This window comes from Tympanuchus pallidicinctus, unplaced genomic scaffold (assembly GCF_026119805.1).
Source record: "Tympanuchus pallidicinctus isolate F22 unplaced genomic scaffold, pur_lepc_1.0 scaffold4, whole genome shotgun sequence".
NCBI lineage: Eukaryota > Metazoa > Chordata > Aves > Galliformes > Phasianidae > Tympanuchus > Tympanuchus pallidicinctus.
In genome coordinates, this window is record NW_026294758.1 from 16,191,592 (window position 1) to 16,210,109 (window position 18,518).

Consider the following 18,518-nt stretch of genomic DNA (forward strand, 5'->3'; position numbering starts at 1 on the left):
TCAGATGTCTTGAGGCAACCTATATTTTTTCACAGAAAGGACACTACTCTAAAATTTTCAATCTCATATAGTGAGGAAAAGCTCTACAAAGTTTGAAGAATTCACTAGGTGATGAAGAAGGTGTAAAGGTGCTGAGATCAACAGTGTCCTTGCACATAGCAAACCCATGAACTATGCTAGAAAGATCAGAATTAGTCTGAGATACTTAGCCTAGAAGTGGATCTGATGCCACAACAATTTCTAGAGCATCTGTACTACAAATGTGGTATATACCACATATAAAGAAAATTTCAGTAGGTGGTGTGCCTAATGGTCATCTTGATAGTCTGAGATTGTGCAGTAATCTGCATGAAATGTTTTATAGTATGAAAGAACACCTTTTATGTCTGAAGCATTTCTTTAACACATTGATATTATCCTTCTTTAACCTTCCTCATTATCAGCCAGTTAACAAAGCCAGTTTAGTCTCACTCTTGCCCGTGTGAAATGAAAAAGGTGGCTTACTATATTAGTGAAATGTCATGAATTCATGCTCCATATATTGCACCTAAATTGTTTTTGCAATTATTCTCACTAACCAGGGAGATCCAATACAATAAGATATATATGGAAAGAGAAAGAGAAAGAGACAGGAAAAACTCTTTATGTACAAGCATTTGTAGATAGATAGATGAGCAGCTTTTTTACAGCCAGACAAATATAACTACTCTAGTTCTTCACCAAGAGTAAATACCACTCCATTTTATGCTGGAGTGAGCAACAGCTTCTTGAACAGGTAGCAAATAAAAAGCAGGAAAAATCTCTGTGGATAAATCCTGGTCCCACTGATGTCAAGGAGAACTTTTTATCAGAACTGTCAATTATCAGAGATTTCACATATTTTGTCAGAAAGAATATCTATCTTGAACAATAGGTTCATAGCATATTCATAGCCAGGTCTAAAGGAGGTTTGAAAAGTATTTAAGTAACTATAGAGACTTTGCCATCACACATATCCTTTGTATTAATCTTCGCAGTCCTAGGACTAGTGGAACTGGGTATCTGGTTTCTTTATATTCTGTTTTATTTTTCCCAAGGATCACCATTCGAAATGTCACCTATTGTGAATTTTTATATATCAGCCATTTTGATTTGAAGGGGAGAGGACTGTGACAAAAGCTGAATAATTCTAAATAAAAAAATACATTTTAGAGAAGCTGACTTCTAAAAGCAGTTAATAAGAAAGAACCTATTCGACTCTGCCATTTATTAACACAGAGAAAATACTGCTGTAATACTGGTATAAAATATTGCTCAGGAGGAGTTAGAAGGACAAAAGGAGGTTTCTTGGAAGAATAGACAAAATACATCTTAAGATTTATAAGCAGCAGGGCATAGTTCTATAATCTTTTTTGTGGGCAAAATCTCTATCTTTTGAATGCATGAAGTACCAAAAGAACAACAAAAAAGCCCTTCATGCACTTTTTTCTCCTTCGGTCCCTTTTTCCATACCCTGAATACTGGAGGGAAGCAAATGCCTTTAGTAGCATTTTCATGTTTTTGAAAAAAACATTTGGAAAAAAAAAGTAAAAATAAGATCATTATCATTTTTGCAGAAGCAGCACATTTTAACTGATGGGAAATTATTTTACAGAACTGTAGAAGTAAGTAAAGATAAATCTGCTTCATTTAGCTGAGAATCTCCAGCATGAGGGAGGGCCACTGTGATATGCAAAATATAATGGGTGAAACATGAAGAATATGTGTGAAATGGTTCTTAGAAGTTAGTCTCTTAAGTCCTTTCAGCATTAGTTTCAATTAATAAGGACTTTACAATCTCCGAAAGTATTGTAAGAACTGTTAACAGCAGTCATTTTAAGACCAAACAAGGCATGCAGAACTTAGAAAAACAGATTTTATGCTGTAGTATTGAGTCTAAAAAAAAAAAAAAAAATTGCATGGGGCGAACACGAACGGAAATACAGTGAATGAATGCAAAATCTTGCATTTAAATACTGCTTATTGGCTCAGTTTTTCAGATTTGCATTAATATTTAATCCAGCATTCTTGTTGAGTTGGTTTTGGCCTGTTGAATATTTTTGGTTTTGAACAGCAGTTGTGCTAGACATGAAAGGTTTGTCCTGCATGGCCTCATGTGCATGATTTTAAATTAACTTGCATTCCTTGATGCACACATTAAGAGATGTGACATTGACTTTGGAATGAAGATCAATATTCTTTGATCTTTAGATCCTTTCTCTTGTTGCAAGTGGAAAGTTGCAAAAGGAGAGCATGCAATATGCAACCAGGAAAACAAAGGAGTAGAAACAGTGGAAAATTGATCTACAATAAGTCCTTTTTACCAATGTAAGTAAAAGTTAAGGAAAAGAAAGCCAGATGAATTCAAGCTGATTACTATGCTGTTTCTGAAGTGAATTGTAGAAAGAATATAAAGATACATATTTCTGCATGTGTACAAAGTGTTACCTACATCAATTTAAAAAATGGTGATTCCCAAACTAGTTATCTGCAAAACCATGGTGTTATGTAGCTATCTTGGCAAGGTGTGATATAAAATCTCACTTGTGAGTAGCCTGTGGTTCTACAGCTTAGGAATCTCAATACAAATTCATAAAGTAGACATGTCAGACTATTTAGAGTTTCATTGGGCCTATAATTTGGAAGACTTTCAACTTTATGGAGAGCCTTGTGTCTATATTTTCCTGCTATCCCTCAGTGACATGAAATATCCTTACCACAACAGAGAAATTTATGTTATGGGATAAGAATATAACAAAGATACATTTACCAATAGTAATATAAAACAAGTTTGATCTCACAGTTTAATGTTTAACTCTTAATTTTCTTGGAAAATTACTCATGGAACAAAGTAGCAGAGGTAAGTTGCATGTCAAGAAAGGACAATTACTTCTTACACCCCAAACTGATAAACAATTTTTATGGTCATAAACTACTTTAGTTTGAACTTGCTATCATTTCGATATTTTGGTTGGCTGACATAAAAAAAAAAACAAACGGATACTACAAATGCAGGACTCTCTTTGAGGGTAGGGAAATGATGTGACACTCTGGTGTGTCTTCAGAAAAATTAAAATGTCATGTCTTTGTTTTCATTTGTACATGCTATTCTATGCCTCTGTGAACAATAATAACTATTATTTTTATAATGTGCATTGTCCAAAAGTTTCATGATATTGCTATTTCTGACAAGAATAAAAGTCAAGTACCTCAATGGCTGGAGATGTAACCAGAAAACATTGCTCTTCATAAGGTTTATTTTGACAGTGGTTTCCTTTCTTGTTGTCCTGCATAGCTCTGTTGTTGACGGCAGAAAAGAAAAAAATTATTTTGAATAAAATTTAGATGTTTTCTGCCACCTAAAAACTACTTTGCAATGCTGAATTGTTGAGAAGTATGGGATTTTAAAGCATTGGCTGTACTCAGGCAACACATGGGTAGTGTTAAAAACCACTATTTTTCTCAGGAGCAGGACTACCTAAAACAAAAACTGTAAATCTAATGTGTCTCTGACATGAGGGTGACAAGAGCATGTTCCCTCTCTCTCTTTTCAGACCTTTCCCACACTGTTCGGGTTTTGTATGATGTTTTAAAATAGGTTTTGCGTCTTCAGTGTTGTAAAGTAATTCGGCACACAGAAAGCTCATATGCCCTTAAAGCATTAGGTGAGAGGTACAGCAAGTTTTGTGCTGATAGTGTGTTTGTCTCCTCTGCAAAGTGCAGCTGCTTGCAGCCTATTAGAGAGTTTGCTGTTTTCGTAGCTGGTGGCTCAATGAGGATGCTAAATTGTGTTTTCTGTGTACATTGATGTTCACGCTGATATTCCCTGTGACACCCTATGGTGGGAAAAATTTTGGGAACATGTTAGGTGTCATTCAGTGCATGTGAGAAGAATGAATGCCTTGGTATTTTGTAAATGGTTTGAGAACCGTTATGCCATGTCTCTGCATCATTATGTGGAAAAAAGTGTTTAAATTCTGGATTTGAAAGCTTTCTAATATTTCTTGTTTTGCACTTTGTACAGCCTTCAGACTGTAGCTAAGAAAGAGTTAGAACTGTGTGAACATGCTTGTGAGCATGCATAAGTACATAGAGAATAGGTATGTATTGTTGTGTTTGTGAGTATCCTTATAAAGAGTTCTGGCACAGAATTTAAATCCTCACTTTCTTCAGGAAATCTCTTAGCCAGTGAGATAAAGTCCAAGTTTAGTTTTTCTGTCAAGATACTGTCTTCCTGCATTAATTTGTCTGATTGGAATAGGATGTATTTGTTTGCTTTTGTGTGTTTGTGCAGGTAGCAGTCCTCTCACTGCCAATACACTTGGATCTTAAGAACAGCAATTTTTATTTAAAAAATATGAACATTATGTATATATTTATTTGAAAGAGTTACTTGCATAATTCCTCTCCATGTTCTTCAAAGTCCTCAGCTACTCTTTAGTTCAGATATTACAGCAAGGAATGAGCAGATTTATATTAGTAGACTGTATCAATCAAAGATTGCTAGTATATATACATAGATAATTGTTATTTTGTATTCAAGGTAGACATTTTTTCAATAGGAAAAGAAAGAAAAAAAAAGTAAAAGAAAAAAAAAATAAAAAAAGGAGTGTTTAATCCTTCTGGGATCTAAACTGACCTCCAAAACTGAGTCAAATAGAAAACAGAAAGGGTAAACTGGTAAGAGAATCTTTTTCAATCATTTTCTATGCAGTAAAAATAAAAATACCTGACTCTTGACAATTAAGGGTAGTAATGGAGGCTCCTTTGACTTCTGCCAGTGTTTTAGTATTGCTATAATCTCATTATTAACCCTACTAGAACAGGGAGAAATGATTCATGTGCTTTAATTCATAAACTCTTGCTGATTTTGTTGCATATTTTCTTCTACTCCTTTTTTTTCTCTCCAATTTCACTCTGATCTGAAGGGTCCGTGGATTTATCTTCTGCCTGTCATTTGTCTTCACATGACTTTAAAATAATTAATTGCTGCACTCAGAGATGATTTATGATTTCTACTGACGTAATTAATGATACACATCAATTTTTCTTGTTAACTGGAAGAGTCACAACAAACTTTTTGTAATATATGTTAAGGGAGGATAAAATAGTTTTTGAAAATTACCTTCAGAATTTTCATTTTGTATTAGAAGAAACCGGTCAGAGAATCAGCAGTTTAACAATGAAGGCAGCTAAGTGCAGTTTGAAGAATGTACGTATGGGCATTTCACTGGCAATATGCAGAAAAATTTGTTTAAAATAAACATAAAAAATAATGCTGTCATAAAAGATTAACACTTTTCATCATTTTAGAAGGAAAAGTTCATTTGACAAATCGATGTCCTTGTGTTTTGTAGTTTTGTGTCTCATTCACCTCTTATTAAAAGAAAGAATATTAAAATTAAAAAAAAAAAAAAAAAAAAAAAAAGTTTCCAATACGTTTTCTTTTGCCAAGGGTAGAATTAATTTTACAAGATTTTTTTTTTTTTTTTTTTTTTTTTTTAAGAAAACATCTCACTTCTCACTAGTTGATTTGCAAACCAAGGATGTTTGAATAGAATCTGAATCAGCTTTAAAATTACAATATTTACTAAAGCCTCACAAAATTCCAAGTTAATCCAAATGAGAACTGCTTTTCTCGTAATATCACTTTATTACAGGGAATGAGTTGATGCCACATTTTTTTCCTTGTTAGATTTTAAAATTTATAAAGGAAAACATGATCCAGTCTACTGATTGCCTTGAAAAGAAGTAGATTTTCTGGATAATTTTGGTGGCATTTTTCATGTTTGATCAATTAATGCATAAGGAAATTCACATCCAAGATACTTAAAAAATTGTACAAATAACATGTCCTCTAGTATACAAATTTACTCACTTAGAATAATACAATTAACTTGGAACGTGAACAAAGTAATTGTTAGATAGCGACTAGACAGTCTACATTTTAAGACAAGTGTGGTAGAATTCTATTTGCACAGCACTTTATTACCATTATTATTATTATTATTATTAATATTATTCTAAAAAGCAACAGTCGACGCATCAAGTGTTGCGAACTTGATTTGAGCATTTTATGGTACGGGAGTCAGCTGCCTATTAAAAGTGTGATCAGGTAGTTTAGAGTGTGACTAGCTGTGTCAACAGAAGGAAAGTGGAGGATTAGTCTCTATGGCAACAACAAAGTATCCCTGTTTGTAGACAGACAAATTCTGCTACATCTGAAAAAGATTGACAGGTCTATTCCTTTGCAACTGACCCATAGAAATTAGCAAGTAAAAGTTATTATACTGGGTTGTATTGAAGGGTTCTCAATATCTTAAAGTGCTCTTGTAAGTTTTTCTGCAGCATTTGCATGAGAAACCTGGCAGGAATTGTTCTGAGGTTTATATCTATGGTTTGATAGATTCTTTGTGGGGGAGTATTGCTGGTGAGAATAACTTAATTTTCAGTTCTCTGTATGACAGAATTGTTGGAGCATGGATTGAGGGAAAAACACACATCAAAGGGCCCAGGATGAATAATACGCCATGTTTCAAATCTGGAGACGTTATAGGAATATTACAACTGTATGTTCTCAAAAAATGAAGTTTGAAAATATCTTCTTCTCCAATTAGCTAACAGGCTGGAGTTGCTTAATAATTAAGACTTCCATTGGACAGACTTCATACAGACCCAGAGATTCTGTCGCTAAAACGAACAACCTTTCTGTTTTGCTCAAAGCACTAAAACTGGGAGGTATGATGTGCTGTAATTGAAATTATATATCAAAACTAATACTGTTTTCCTTTCTTTCTTTCTTTCTTTCCTTTCTTTCTTTCTTTCTTTCTTTCTTTCTTTCTTTCTTTCTTTCTTTCTTTCTTTCTTTCTTTCTTTCTTTCTTTCTTTCTTTCTTTCTTTCTTTCTTTCTTTCTTTCTTTCTTTCTTTCTTTCTTTCTTTCTTTCTTTCTTTCTTTCTTTCTTTCTTTCTTTCTTTCTTTCTTTCTTTCTTTCTTTCTTTCTTTCTTTCCTCCTTCTTTCTTTCCTCCTTCCTTCCTTCCTTCCTTCCTTCCTTCCTTCCTTCCTTCCTTCCTTCCTTCCTTCCTTCCTTCCTTCCTTCCTTCCTTCCTTCCTTCCTTCCTTCCTTCCTTCCTTCCTTCCTTCCTTCCTTCCTTCCTTCCTTCCTTCCTTCCTTCCTTCCTTCCTTCCTTCCTTCCTTCCTTCCTTCCTTCCTTCCTTCCTTCCTTCCTTCCTTCCTTCCTTCCTTCCTTCCTTCTTTCTTTCTTTTTCTTGGAAAAAAGAATGAAAAAAATCTGACCTTCTTATTCAGTTGTTCATGGTTTGTTCGTTGAGGTACCAGCAACAGAAGCTGGAATTCACCTTTAAGCCAGTTACTACAGAGCATATTGAAAACTCTTTTAATCTCATCTGTGTATTTGTTGGCAAAGGTCCTGTGGACTGAGAAAAGATAAGGATTGTAGCTGCATCTCAGTCAAACACTGAAATGTATGGATTTCTGGTGCATTCTGTAACCTTTCTACTTGGAAGTACATATTTAACGATATTTTGAAATCTTGATAAGATCCCAGTGGGTTTCACTGAAAATCACTATGAAATATCCAGTGGGCTTTCATTAGACTGTACATTTTGGAGCATAGCAGGGAAGTTTAGCTGCTTAGCCTGATGGAAATGGCCTTTGCCTTCTGAATGGTGTGCTTATGGTGGGCCTCTGATGAAAAAGCACTGCCTGAACTACTTTTTATTGTGAGCCTGTACCTGTGGTGAGGGTGGAAAGGAGAAGCACACCTAGACCTGGGGAACTGCTCCTGTCTGTGGGGCAGTGAGATGGTCAGAGCCTGCCCTGCACCCTCTGTGCTTTGTGGTTCCTCTCTGCTCTGCACTGCGGAAGATGTTCAGCTACAGTTCGAGGGCAGTTGCTGTCATTTTTGTTCCTCTTCGTTCACATCTATAGAAAAAGAAAATGAGAAACCTCTCTTCAGCCTCCAGTGCTAAGATGTGTTTTATTTCCCCCTGCTGAAAGGCAGGCAGCAGCCTGGTGTGTGCTGATGGTGCAGTGCTACTGGGGGCTTCGCTGCTCCCTCCAAGTGAGACTGCTGATAGTGGTGTGTTCCCAGAGCCTAGAGATAGCTGGGAACATGCTGCCTTATGCACCCATCTTTATCTATCTGCCTCAGAAAATGTGTAGGAACAGAGTCTGCAAACAGTTGCTTTTGGCCACTGTTCTAACCTTGTTTTTGTTTCCCAAATATTCCATGTGTTGTACTGGCCACGATCAGTCCCCACCCAAGCGGCTGTGCCTGCAGTGTGCTGCAACAATACAGCCAGCAGTGAGCCCCACACAAAGGGCTGGCGGGCTTCAGATAGTCTTGTTGCAATTGCAAAAGAAAAAAAAGGAGGGGTTGGGGGGTGGCAAAATGGGAAAAATATACTCTTTTGCAAAAAGCACTGACAGAACCTAAAATTCTGATGTCTCTACAAGCTACATTCTAGTTAAGGTGACAAACTTGCAGTAGCAGAAAATGTGACTTTCTTGGCTTGTAAAACACCAAATTTTTCTGACACCAAATAAAAGTAATTGAAATATTGAGGAGTACTTAAATATTTCTTTTGTAGAGGAACTGAAGACAAAATGTCTGTGGTTACCAATTTTTTCTGTCCAAAGGCCAGGTGAGACTAGTTTAGAAATATTTTAGTGCTGCAGTTTTTCTCCTTTTCTTTTTACTGACGCAGTATTTAAATTTTGTTTATTCCTCCAGAAGAGTGAACGGCTACATTAAGCTAAGGCATCAGCCTTACACCTATCACTCTCCCTGGTTAAGTTTGGCAATTTATTTTTACTTTTTCAAATTTGACAATCGTCCTCTTTTTTCACTGCCTGAAAGTGACACCGTGCAAACATGCCAATCCCCATCACTGCAGTTCCTGCATTTCTGAACAGAACTTTGCAAGCCTATCAATGAGCAGATCACACTGGTGACACTGGGATTTCAGGGCTTTTGACAGCTGAAACTTTTTGCTTTTCCACAGCTAATTATTGTTTTCAAGGGGCAGTCACTATCAGAGCCTATAAGCTTCTTTTTCCACCCCCAGATCAGGCTAGAAATGCTTAAAAGGTTTGCCTCTCCCTCCCTCCACCTACTGAGATTACTCTGAGAATAAAAGAAATGGTAGTTAGCATGAAAAGAGGTGTTCCTTCATATTTAAATTAATTAAATGTACAGGAGTTAAAAACCCCTCTACTTCTGAATCATTCTAAAGAGATTTTTTAATTTCATAATTTAAAAAATGCTGTCTTGGATGTTTCTTTAATCTCTGCTACCTTAAGATCCTCCAACTTTTAATGATACTGTTTTAAAACAAGCCTCACACTCACTTATAGTCTTCATATGAAATATGTTTTACTTTTTTCTCAGATCTTTCAGAAATCACCAAAGTTGAATAGGTTTAACACCTGTGTTCACCAAGGGTCAAGCAAAATAGTGAAGCATCTGTACATGTAATATCTTAATGTTTGTGTTTTCTCACTGCCCTGCAAGCATGCGTTGGCTGCAGCACTGCTAGCTGCTGGCTGATCAGACAGAGGCTGTTTTCTATATCTTCCTCATTTTTTTTACTTGCATTGGCTTTCCTTGCCGAGAAGGGTGGAGATGGTAGAGTGGTGACTATTTAGTCTATATCATCAGTACTACATTTCACCTCCTCAACTCCAAACTGCAGGCTGAGCTTGTTTGAGTTGATGTCTTGAAAAGCGTTTGAAGTTGATTGGAAAATTCAGTGAAACAGATACTGTTTTTTTGGCTTGTAGCTTCCCTTGTACTGATGCTGTTAGTAGTCTGCTATGCCATGTAAAGACTACAGCCTTGCATTATATCCATATCTAGCTAAGGTGGAGATTTCTAAAGCAATGCTAAAGATGAGAAAGTTCATTTAAAACAAGGACATCATCCTCAGATCTGCAGCAAATAAAAAGCAGACCTTTTACAGACAAATGTTTCAGTGCTTTACAGTTATGCATAGCTTGTCTAATGGGGATATGGGGGGAAGGTAATTATTATAAAATATTATGAATCATAGGCTTTCATTTACTACTTTTTAAGAGAAAAAAATATCACAGGCTTGAGTGGTTACAGATAGAAGGGCCTTATACTTTAACATATCTTTGTTTAGAGTTTTCAGAAAATAAACTCTGAAACAGTTACTATGTTTTTCCTTTTCTGACGACACTAATACACATAAATCAATGAAAAGAATTGTTAGCGTTACCGAAAGGAATTCCTTTCCATGCTGCTTTACAGGAAGGAAGAAAGGAGACAGAGAAGAGGAAGAATATTTACCCTGGTAGCATAATCTGGTGTGATTTACAGACCATATAGCCTGGAGTTTCATTTAATGGACTTGAGGGAAGCATTGTGTAGTATTACCAGTTTCATTCTGCAAAATCAGTATTCGTCCATTAAGGAAATAACATTTATTCCACTTACAAGTTTTAGAAGGGTGCAAATCCATCCTGTAGAAGGGTTAGAGGACATGTAAAATGGTAGGAAGCTAGCAAAAATGAGTACAGTTATAGCTTTTCTTTTCTCAAAAAGAAAAAAAAAAAAAAAAAAAAAAAAGAAAAGCAATTTTTGAAAATGGTGTGTAAGTTAAAGCTGCCCCTGGCCAGCTTTAAATTATGTGATTCTCACTTATGCAATATGCTGCTAGAGGAATTCTTCGGCTCTCATTAACATGGAATAATCCCTCTAGACTTCACATGCAGCAAACACACAGACGCATATATGCATTTCTACAGCTAGTTGCATGCTTCCAACTGCAAAGCAGTATGCAGCATACAACAGCTGTAATTCCCCAGTATAATTTTAGGCAATTCTCTACTTCATTTTAAGAAAAGCGTTGCTAAAGTTCTTCCACAATTTTACTCAGGATGATGAACAAATGATTATCTTCACTGCAGTATCTTGGACGTATTCACTTCCCCCATTTCCTCGGCTTAGACTGCCAACTCTAGCAGTCTTTCAGTTACCACTATGCTCTTGGTTTTGCAATAACCTCATGTCTAGCTGCAAAAGTAAGGAGACTGGAAGACTACATGAATGCAAAAAAACTCAGTTAATCTCCATGGAGCTTTTTTTATGCTATCTAGAAGTCTGGGTGGATACTTCCCTACACAAACTCAAATTCCACCTGAAAATCCCACAGCCAACTATAAGTAACTTCACACTTAGAAGCCCTAGCAATGAAAGTGCAGTACAAAATGAGAAGCTTGGATTATGGTTATCAAAACCAGGCTAATGAATGATGTTTTAATGTGAAGATTGCTGTTAAAATTCATAACAGTCTCAAGGCACTGGTATCTATTCTGTTGCTTGCAGGCATCCAATCTTTTCTTTGGAGGAGCTGCATTTGCAGCCTGTGTGTGTTGTTGTGAACTAGGAATCTGAGCTTGAATTTTGCTCAAGGCAAAGTGGTTTTATTCCTTACAAATTAGCAGTTCCTCTCTCCTTATGTTACTGATTTCCCGGTTTTCTAAGCCACCCTTATTATTCTTTCCTAAATTCTCTTCTCTATTAAAATTTTTATTTGAGAAAGCTGAGGTCACAGTGCGAAAAGACAATTCAACATTGTAAAAAACAAGGGCAAGGCAGAATGGATCCATGGAACAATACTACCAGATGCTGCCTCAAAGGCAGAAATGGCCACAACCTTACTCCTGGTTAGTACCCAACGTGCGCCTGCAGGAGCAGGTCTGTAGATCCATCTGAAGGCACTACACAGAGACTAATTGCCTCAATGTGCACCTTACCATTGACTTCATAATTAGGGCTGAGCAGCAGAACACCAAAACTCATTTGCACAAGCTTCCCTGGTGTACACACTGTGGGGGATATTGGGCTTAGCTTTGTGTTGGCCCAACTTCTGGAGGGGCTAAGGAGCAGCAGAGACATTTGCTGCTACAGGTGTGGTTTGTGAAGAATTGGAGGAGGGATATGGGGATCCAGAGCAGGATGAGATGGTACTGCCAGGCCCATCTGCACCTGGTTTTGTGAAGCTCCACCTGAAGCAAGAGAGCCACTTCTTTTTAGCTCCTGTGCTTTTTTGACAAGTTTTCATTACTCTGATAATTTAGACATCTATAGAAAATGGGTCAGGTGAAATGGCAACCACATGGATTAGAGAGTTCATAAACATTGTGGCTGGACATAAGATAGAACTCAAATTTCAAGCATGCCATGGGGTTGATCCTCATCACACCTTGCTGCATGGAAATACAGAAAGTAAAACAGGTAGCATCCAATTGTGCCAACCCATACCAATTATCACTTTTACTTGACGAGCCCAAGCAAAGTCACTGTGCATTACAAGGTTGAAATTTATGCCATACTTGAGGCAATGTTTCTGAAAGACTTAAAATAAACCCTTTTAATTTAAGGACTTTGTAAGCTATTGTCATTCAAAATTTGGGACTATGCACTTGGAATTCAGGCCCAGAACATCAGGTTTTGTAGGTTTGCCACATTACTCTTTTAATTTAAATTATATATATATATATATGTATATATATATAAAATCAGTTATTGTATGATTTATATTGGTGACTCATACTTATATTATTGAATTATCATCCAAGTTCTTTCCACTGCAATTATATTTTCATTTACACTTGGCAAACTGTTGCAATTTCGTTATTTTTTTTTCTTCCAGACAGTTTTAAAACTAGCCATAAAAATTACAGTGCTGCAGACTGGAAAGTTCAGCCAAGTTAGAGAACATAAAGCAATATTTTGTATCATTCTCATTACTCCACAAATGGATGCTAGAATTATTTTTAATAAAAATGAAACATCTGAAATATCTCTCCGCAATCACGTACAGCTACTAAAAACCTGCTTTTGAAGAACTTCTGCAGCATAGTTATTTCCTTGAATCCCTCCTTGGCAGTTTTGTTTTGTTTTGTTTTGTTTTGTTTTTCCCACAAAATTCCCTGTTTTTATATTTCAAAACAGTTTATACAAGCATGGGGGTTTGGAAGGTAAACAGCAGGGAACAGAACCAACGTAAAGCCTTGTGCCTTTATGCATTGTGCAAGGCTGGAAGGGCAGCATGCTCCTGGAACAGACAAGCCAAACCCTGCTGGTTCTGTTGTTTCCGCACTGCTCCGTCTGCCTCTCTCAAGTATTAAAAATGATCCCCTTTGGTGCTCATACCCCAGGGCCCTTTGGAGGGCAGGCTCAGGTGGCAGGCGTGGACAGTCTGCTCACCTGTTGCTGGTTAATGTGATGCTGTCTGTCTTCAGACGGTCCCCCCGGTCCTGTTCCAAGGCGGTGGGAGTGACACACCGAGCTACATGCAGAGAGATCTGAGATGTTGTAGTCCTAAAAATGCTGGAATAGTTCGGGAAATGTAAGTGGGAAGGCTGCGGCAGGACGATCTTGGAGCGCGTTTGTCTTTTACAGAGAAATGTTCTATCTAGAATTTATTATTTAAAATGCCTTTTTATTTATATATCTATTTTTGCCTTTTACGTTTTCAGAAACTGTGATGTAAAGACAAGCAAGGTGATATGGACAATAAATGAAAACGGAGATTTCTGTGAAGCATGCACACAACATTCATATTTCTTGCTGCTGATTTACCTGAAAAACCTTAGTTAATTGAGAACACATTTTATAATATGGGAGTGCTAAGATTTCTGTTTGAAGGAGGCAAGATTTTGCTAAATATATAACACATTTTTAATTTCTGGCAAAAAAAAAAAAAAAAGAAAGATTATTATCTGCTGTTGTCGATGGAATCTATGACTTCTGTTTTTGCCACATTTCTTGAAATCAGCCTTTTAAAATTCGTGACATGAAACACAGCTCCAAATATATTTAATGCAATAGTTAGCAGAAGCGAATGTTCAGTCAGAGAACTGAATCTCTTGATTTTTGTGTGAGAAGTGATTATGGTGAGAGTGAATCTGTTCAGACCACACAGATGCAGAAAGTAGATACATCAGCTTAAAATAAGAGCATTATTTCTCTCAAGAATTATTATGAAAATATTTGAGAGGCCACTTTGCAGACAAAACACATGCTTAACTTCAATAAATACTCATTTTAAGGCTTGTTAAGATCCATCTAATCATCCTGTTTTATGTTGGCTCTTCTGATTACAACAGTAATTTTTTCCTGGTGTTGATCTCAAGTACTGTATAGTGCCTTTGCAGAAACAGCTTCCAGCTGAGTGCTGGGATCCTTTTCGTGTCACTGAAAGTTGCTGCTGATTTGCTTCTGGTTCTTTCATTGAAGCCTTCAGAACATTAATACTATTAATATTAAAAACAAACAAACAAACAAACAAAAAAGAACAAAAGTAGAACAAAGAATAGCATGAGTACAAAACTCATATATTTGACTTCCACAATATTTTCATATGTCTGCAAGAGAAAAGAATATGTTCACATTAGGAAGAAATGTCTGCTCCCTTTTTTTCAGTGATCTTAATTTCTTTGATACTGCAATACTTGAATCTAATCCTCTATTTACAATTGCTAGAAAATAGTTAAAATCCAAATGAAGATGTATGATTCTATCAAATAATGCAAGAATGAGCGTACACCATGCAAAATGAAAAGTATCAAGATGCAGAAACAAAAAAGTATTGATATAGAGCAATCGATGCTGTAGACGATATCTTTTAAATCTATCATGCTGCCTTTTGCCCTTTATATTAAGTCAAAGGGAAAGGGCCATAATGAATGAGCATGTCTTTATTCGCATCGGCAACAGTTCTGTAGGAAACCTGGCAATATGACATTTAACATGATTAATTCTGGGCTGTAGCTCCGGTGTATTTTTTCCGTGTACATGCATGGAGAGCTATTATTAAGAAAGACGTTCATTGTCAACTGATACGATTTACAAAAGTTTGGCTGTGAGATAGACTCAAAAATTAAAGGTAAAAGTGTATTTTCACTAATAAATGCCATTTTTCTCAACATTATCCTTTTTTTTTCTTTTTTTTTTTTTTTTAATCCCCTTCACAATACTAAATCAAATGTGCTTACGACCAAGAACGCAAGGTTGGTTAGTTTATATCTAGCTTTTTCACAGTTTTCCCTTGTTAAAATAACAAAAATCTTAAATAAATATCTAGGCATTAGAATGTGTCTTAAGTATTCAGTGTTAAACTTCGGTATTTTTTCATGCTTCCTATCAGAAGGGGGCACTAGCGATCCATTATAAACAGGCAGCATGACATTGCTTTTGTTGTGCCATGTCTAATAGTAATAATAATAATGATAATATAATTTCCCCCTTTAATATTGAGGGCATTTGTGTGCATAATTAAGATTATAAATATATAATGATAATTCAAAAAGTTAAATAATTAATAGATTGTAGGTAAATATTATCTGTTGTCTCATTGTCTTTTTATATTATTAGTGAAATACTATGGTTACAGTTCACAGTGTCTGTAACAATGAACTAATGCTGATTATTTAATACCCAATTTTTTGATTTCTAACGTAAAGGAGATGAATACTAATTGTGAAGGATTTTGATAGCACAAATTAAGTGCATTCCTGCAAAAAGCAGAAATTTAGATCCACCGTTATAAAAGCCATTTATGTGCAATGAGATTTAAAGTATAGATGTTACAACAAAGAAAATGCATTAAGTATTCATATAATAGTATTGTGTTGATCCACATTACATTATATGAAAATAAGCTTTATTATAATGCTTACTTAATTTTTCTTGTTGGCTTATCTGATCCTGTACATTGTAGCAGATTTGTTAGTATTGCCTTGGCCTATAAACTGAGGTCAAGATGAGGTGGCTTCGCCATTTCACAGAATCAGCTTCGGAATGTGAGCTATGTGTGCAATAGAAAAAGAGACGAACAATAATATGGTTTCTATTCTTTGTCCTCATTTTCTTTCTGTCTATAGAATAAAACCTGGCAGAGTGCATAAAACTGCAAAAGACGCAAGTCAGTCTTCATAACAGCAGGAAAACCATCTGAATTTTTTATTTGGAGGTTTCTGAGTGACACTGAATTGTAACAAAATATCTGCTTACCAGATACGTGGATGGCTGTTTGACATCATACAGGTATGCACAGAGAAGGAAATGCTCTTTTGAAATGTCCAATATTTTTCCACGTAGAAGGGCCCATTAGGAGATGAATTAAGCCTTCTGTACTTCGAGTCAGATTACAGAGATGAAGAATACAATATTTGTAAGTGTTTCAGGACATTAAAACAAGTGCAAATGTGAACTTTCCAAAATCTAATATGTTATTTAGGCCCCAAATCATTATAAATGATTTGCAAGCTATCAGCCAGCTCCAGAGCTCATTTACTCAGGAGTAAATCCAGAATTTGCTTTGTTCAAAGTGCAATTAAATCCTAAAATGGCAGAGGAAAGAAAGGTTCTTTGTACCTTACAGGCAACTTGAAGATATATATTCATTAGCACAGATAAGTGCTTTATGTGTGCATATAACCAGGCATTTTTCAAAAGGAAGTGCACTTTTTCATACAGTAAACTATAGTCATTCTAGATCAGCCGTTTAATCCAAGCAAGCACACAGCTGACCTCATACCCTTCTATCTCCTGTTCTTTTATTTCAATTTTCCTAACGCCAGTCGTCCTTTCCACATAATTATCTATGAAAGTTACTGTTAGGATAGCTGGACAGCAATTGTTTTCTAATGAGGAAATCCTCCTGAAGATCACCTGCTCTCTATCATTCCATTCTTCAGTGAAATCTGTTTTATTTTATTTATTTGTAATCAAAAAAAGACTAAATATTGAACACAGAATTTTTGAAAGAGAGAAAGAAAGATCTCCAGTAAGCTATCAGTATATCTTTTCTTGTGTTGTGGATACAGATAGTTGCTTGTTTTGCACTGTCTGCAGTGGATTGACTGCATTTTTACCCTATTTAGTTATAAGTTGTAAGTTATAGGTTAATAGACAGTGGTGGCATCCCAGCTACAGAAACTTGGAGTCTGGCATAAGCTTCAGAATGTTTTTGAGAAGCTGAACAAATAGCTGTATGAATTAGAGCCTCATGAATTATCTAGTCTAGCTCCCTGATACTGCGTGCACTGAGTTTCAGATCTTCTTCTTTTTACAGCAGCACCCGAGTCTGAAGTTTTCTGCTACAATCTGAGCCATGCTGCAGAGGATGTAAATTGTCTCAGATTACCTCAGCAATAATTATTTTTGAAGCTTATTTGGTATTAGTTCAAATGTCACCATTCTTACGTTTTTCTGCATTCAGACACTTCAGCTAACATATTTATTGCATGATGGGGTGGTAAACACTAGGACTCTATTGGAATTGACTTCTTAATGAGTGCAGTTTGACCTTCAAAAGGAGAAAAAGATTTTGTTACATCTCTGAACTCTTCTACTTGCAAATTCAAAGCAAGATATTTTTAATAAAAAAGCTTGTTTGTCTTTTCTGTTCTTTATTACTTCTTAATTTTGCTTCATTTAATTATTCCTGAACTAAGTAATTTGTATCACTTAATGTGTAAAGTCAAAATTATCTCAGTAATTAAATTAAAAAAAAAATTGTTTATATATATTTTTATATATATTTCCTACAGAACAGAAAAAAAAGCATGCTTATAATTGTCTACTGGTAAGTACATTCTGCTCCTTCTTTTGCAGTAAAAAGCAGAGATTATTCAGAAATTGAGAGGCATGTATGCATGTTGCTATTGAACACTTTCTAGTCCAGTGCACATCATTTCCTCATAAAGAATATTTTTGAAGAATTATTTTTCCAGACTTGAAAGCAAATTTTATTTTATGTGAAATAAAACAGACTGAAATTGGCAAATGTGCACAAATACATAGCACTATCAGTCTAACTGTATGTCAGTATGTTGCCACTAAATAAGCATTAATGTAGTAAAGACTGGGAAATATTCAAATACTATGGAAAAAAAAATACAAATAACAGAAAAACACACTGAGTTCAAATTTAAAATTAAGAACCTGACTTCAGATTACTGTGTGTTTATGCAAGCAGACAAAATATCTCATATTTGATATAAGTAAATTAATATTTGGAACTCCATATTTAACATTGTGAAAAACATCACTTTTATTTTACTGAGACTTGCTATAGTATTTATGCTTACTGTAGAATTCAGTATCAGAGAACCAGAGAAGCCTTTACCTTAAAACCTAAGGTGAGATTTTCACATAATGCAGCAGATTTTGATGAAAGTAAAAAATAGATATTAGCCATGTTTGTGGTAGTGTAAATTAAAAATTACTTCATTGAAATTTCACGTTGAATCATTGCACATTTACCCCAGGGAGGTGGCATCATCACTGAGGTGCATTATGTAACAATATCATTAGTTGCTCAGTTATGTCAACTGCTAAACTGATAGAAAAAAAGAGTCAAAGAAGATTCCTTGTATGTACTGTAACCAATCAAACTAATGAGTTTGTAAGTCACTCATCTCTAAGTTGCAAAGTATACTT